Source organism: Dendroctonus ponderosae, unplaced genomic scaffold, assembly GCF_020466585.1.
Source record: "Dendroctonus ponderosae isolate FM_Combo_2020 unplaced genomic scaffold, Dpon_F_20191213v2 Dpon_F_20191213_10, whole genome shotgun sequence".
NCBI lineage: Eukaryota > Metazoa > Arthropoda > Insecta > Coleoptera > Curculionidae > Dendroctonus > Dendroctonus ponderosae.
The window spans coordinates 924,365-929,679 of NW_026017111.1; the positions used below are offsets into that span (position 1 = coordinate 924,365).

The 5,315-nt window shown below is 42.7% G+C and overlaps 1 protein-coding gene across 1 annotated transcript in view; it reads left to right on the plus strand.

Annotated features, from left to right (window-relative positions):
- The window catches only part of LOC109536980 (cytochrome P450 4C1), a 13,952-nt gene that overhangs the window by 5,358 nt on the left and 3,279 nt on the right, over positions 1 to 5,315 (plus strand). The gene's annotated exons all lie outside the window — the stretch shown is intronic.

A 5,315-nucleotide genomic window follows, 5' to 3' on the forward strand; every position in this document is an offset into this window, starting at 1 on the left:
GAATTCATAACTTTCTGTTCATTCCTATTTGTTATGTAAAAAGGACTCTTGCCAGATTCTAAACACATTTTCCTTGAGACGTCGGAGAGACTTCTCTGAGGCTGTATTTTACTGGTAAAGAGTTATACTGCAAAGCACAGTAAATGAAAATTTTGTTACTGACTGACCAAAAAAAATTATGGCACCATTTTCGTGAAACAAAACTGAATTAATTGTTGAAAATTAACGAAACGCTGAAATCGACGGCTTTTTTTTTATTTTTGAGTAAACTGATGAACGGATTTTAATGTAGTTTATCTGCTAGCATAGGTATTTTTAATACTTGAAAAAAAGGATGAAACTTTTTCAATAGCATCAACGGTTCAACAATTATGCACAAAAAACGGGCTTTCGCACTGTCTTTAATTATTTATAAATAATTGTTTATTGACAATGTTCCACAGCCGGAAATCGAGCACAAACTAGTCTCAATATTCTGACATTCATCGGAACAACTTCCAATAATCTTTTACCATCATATTTTCAGTGCCCGGAACAGGCTTTTCAAAGTCTAATCCGACAGGTACAAACCAATATTTATCATGGGCCAAAATAACATGTGCCAAAAAATAACAGATACTTGGAACAGGTACGAGCTTGGAACAGTTACACATGGAACCTGTGACTGGTTTGTCATCCCTAGTTTTTAAGGCTGGTCCTTCGGACTAGATGGGGGACGAAAGAAACCCTTTGCGTCTCCTTCGGCCATCCAGGCGTGCTTAAAATGTTAACGGCCCTCGTTCAAGGCGACGTGTCAAAATAATACCCTGTTCCCGGTTCGGGGTTTTATGGAATTCTGGGGAAACTAGCGACTGCCAACGGAACGTGTACAAATTGATTTCGCTCCGACGCATGAATCATTCAGGCCTAAAGATGTTCGGGGCTTTTCTTGAGCCCTCGTACATCTCTTTTCACTTTTGAGATTTCATTTTTACTCGCATTGATAGTTTGCGTTGCCACATTTCACTGTTTCTTAGTTGCTTGTGAAAGACGTGGCACTTAAAGCGACTCCCTTAAGCCGGGATTGCAAAATAAAACACTGTGATCGACTCCATTAGGGCGAGGAACGGTGATTTTTCCAACCAGCGATGGTGAGGGGCCGCTTGAAGCCCGATCGAGTTTAATAAACTGCGAAGATGTGAAGACTTAATAAATCTAATTACGTTGCCGTCGTAAACAGACTTTCCCGTACCTGCAAACGAAGACTTTAATTGCTTTAGCGCCGCGTAAATATGAAATAATTCGTCGCTTCGACAGTGTCTGGCCGTTGATCAGGCTATGTAGAATATTGAATGTAGAATGTTGAATATCAGACACTTAGGTGCAAGATTATGCCAAAATTTCATGTTTTCCCTCCCATTTTTGCTCATATCTCGGAGGCAAAATGAGCAAGAACGCTCATTTGTACATCATTCTAGACAGAAATGAATGACCTTTTTGTTTGAATTGAATGGGGGGGGGAAGACCCCATGACCCCCCCTCTGGATCCGCCCTTGTTCCTATCCTTGATCGCGCTAATCGCACCCGCATCTGCAGGTTGATCCAAAAGTAATCGGCGCTTTATCCAACAAATCGCGTTAATTAAGCCGCTAATGACTTGCGTAAATCAACTCCATAATGTCGAATCAAACGAAGATGGGCCGAATTAAACGTTGGAGGTTTAGGGACTTTGATTGCGCATAAACTCTAATCGAGCTAAGCTTCATTTTTCAACAGCTGCCCCTGGACTATAAAGATGCTTGACGACCGATCGGTCGAACTTGCCCGAGTGCGATTTCTTTTTCCTCAGAAATGAGCAAAACAAAGGCCATTTTTTCGGAAGTAAATATTTAGTCTGTTTTGTTAGGTTAAACCCTGAACACCACAGAACAGCTTCCTTAAAATCCATGTAAAGATCCGATTTTTTCCATAGAAGGACGCCAATGAAATTTAATTAAGTGCGCCTTTGAACTATTTCCTGCTGAAAGTGACCCAGGCGGGCAGTTGAAAAGGAAAACTTCTGATTAACTTAACTACCTACTAGCATTAAGGAAATTTGCAGATTTTTATAATAAAAGCGCCGTTAATGCTGCCTTGAAGGAAAATTACAGAAGCGGCACCGAAACTGTTTCTTTGGCCCAAGTTTTAATTGCCGCCTCCAGGACAGGGGCGGCGCCGCACCGGGCAAAGACAAGCGATCGCATAAACCGTTCCCTACAAATGTGGCCCAGGAGAACAGCAACAGGGACTTTACCTAAATATTCCCTGTGGAAGGAAGCGCTTTAAAGGACCGTTGAAAGGGCATTTTTTTAAGAACACAATATAACCTTTGCATAGTGGAGTCGCATGGGCTGCGCTCCGAAACTTCAGTGGCGCACGCGAGTCCAAATTAAAAAAATATATCCATGAAGGCTTCAACTACAAGTTTTGACCGCACCTCGTAGCATAGATCCGGGTGGCTTCACACTCATTCGGCGCTGCGAGTGACAATTGAGACTTGCTTATTTATTGACGTGGACGACATTTAAAACATAAAACGATACTTACGCACTTTTCGATCTGTTTCTATTTGTTTAAAATCTTGCAAAAGTTGATTAGAGCGCAGCAAAAGTAACCACAAACACAACAACCGTCAAATTACTACGTCACTTGCAGTTATAATTTTAGCCCCCAGGGGGCAGCTGGACTTTTGGACTCGCGAATGCCGGTTGTTCTTCGTCGCCTAGGCAACGGGCTTCGAAACAGTATAATCCCATAGGCGCACCTAATTTTTTTTTAATAAAAAAAATGTAAACAACTAGATGGGAAAAAACACGACCACCACTGTGCGCCCGCATTCCCTGCCCTGTTTCACGCGCCATTAAGGCAGACAGTTATTGAGCCGATAAAGAAAAAACTTCCTCAATGGGCCTCTTTTTAACTGGGCCTCGAATTTTGAATTTCCATAGCAGACAATTTAATTCCAAACAAATTCCTGGGTTCCAGTCAATTTCATTGTTTACCATTTAAAATGTCACAAAAACGTTTCGGTGTTTTTCTCCACCATCATCAGTTTGTATCTATGGTTGTTTCTATCTTCACATTTGGCCAGCCACTCATGGAGCAAATGCCTATTTGTGCCTGTGGGATTGGGGGACGCTCGCCCAGACTTGCCTGATTTCATGGACAAACTTGCAGGAACCTTGAAATGTCCTGCAGGACAGGAAAAAAATGCGCACGGCGCGTGTGTGTGTGTGAAGAGAGAACAGGGACGAGCGAGTGATAAACGACTCAAGGGCATGTTGCTGGCCCGCTTAGAGATTTATCGTTATAAGTTCCAGGAATCGTGCTGGAAAGGTGAAAATCCCATTTTTACCCGGAATCTTTCTATTCCGTTTTCGATTAACGACGACACGCAGAAATGGGATTGTTTGAATCGACCAATAAGTTAACAGATGTCAGATTGACAGCTACTGGCTGCCAACACTTGGCAACCATGCTGCGGGGTCCAAGGCGACGCACTGAAATCACTTCTGAATCTGAATGGGGCCCTAAAACACAACGCAAAATCCACATAAGCCCGACGAATTTGTATTAAGAAACCCGGCGAAATCCAGCGCGTCCGATAATATTTTTTCATCAGACCACCCTAATGGAGTTTTCCTGTTACCGGGGCCTTTTAGTATTGCGCAAGCTAATAGAAATTTATTGGACTTGTTATATGGACGCAACTTTTGGCACGGTTTTTAATCCGCGAAGGCGCTTAAATCACCCGCAAGAATAGTTTTATGGTGGCAGCTGTCATTGTTTTTCAGACGAACAGCCACGACTCGGGCTTGAGCGTGCAGTGCATTAATCTTACAGGCACACTAGAGGGTTTTATTGTCTCTTTGCCTTAAGGGCCCTTAAGAGCTGGCTATCAAACATTAAATGCCCGCCATCAATTGAGGATGACAGAGACAGATGGCATTCAATCATCAGTGTAGGAACAAGGACAGACATTAAGGCGCTCAAGCAAGCAACGTCATTGTTCTGACACGTCTGTGATTAGTGAAGTTGGTTATCTCGTTTTTTCACTTTGCCGTTTTACATCGGACTGAAGTACTGCTCCTCTACTAGTACCTCTGGCAATCGGTTTGGCAACGTGGCACAGGGGGCCATAAAGCGCCACGTGGCCCAATGTTCTACCCTGGGAATTGAGGGTGGTTACCACTATGAAAAATCGTTCTGCAGGAGAAATTTCGGCGAAAGCCACTTGATACTGATAGCGGCTGGGGTAAACATCCTATTGAAAAGCGCGCATGGAATTTTCCTCGGCCACCCTCAGTAATTTTTACTAATTGCCAGCAGCAGCAATAATTTCTTCGGCCTTCTGCCGTCATAATTCGCAATAATTGGACGGCATTCGTAACGCTGTGCCTACTTCAAAACGTAATTATGCCCAGGGACCTCGCTGTCACTTTTTGTCTTTAATTAGCCGCCGGGAAAGGTATTTTCACAATATATTGCGAGAAATTCCTGCCATACCGTACAGGGGCTAAGGGAGATTAATTATGTTTGAGAGGATTGTTTACCGACGCTCCCCGTGTGGAATGGGGGCAGGTTTTAGTGCAGTCGCAATAACTGAGGATGGCGTGTAGAGTTTGGGAAGGAACTCGTTTTTCAATGGCCGCAATTCTCCCAGGTGGCGTTCGTGAGGTTCATCTCGACAATAAACCACCCCGAGGCACAACGCTGACGTAAACGCGCCCGTTTCTATGAGATTTACAGTCAGTTTGCACTTAAGCGTCTTATTTATGTCGTCGTTACACCATTACGATACGGCGAATGTGCTCGTAGCGCACAAAATGCGAAAAAACACTGTTTATTGCTCAATCAACACTCCCAAGCCAATGCATTGGATATTATGGGAAAAACTAGCCATTTATTACTAAACATCAATTGCCCAGTTGGCAAATTTTAGAACTTTTTCAATTTTCTTCTCATTCCTTGAAGACTTTCATCCCTATTCCCAACATTGTGCAAGTTTGAGTGATGAGCATCTACAGAAGCGGTTCTCTCAACGCACTTGAAATGCGCGTGAAAACCAGAAATAAGTCTAGAACGACATTTGGAATAAATTATATTCTTATCCTTCCTGGGTCTCAGTAAAGTGTGAAGTAAAAATGTTGTCAATACGTTTCGGCGAGACAACAGCGCCATCATCAGATTTAAAATTTACACAAACTCATGATTGGTAAAAATCAACGTTCTTTTAGGTCTTTGCCTTCTTGAAACCGTAAATTTGTCTTTCGAGAGACAAATTTAAGGTTTCAAGA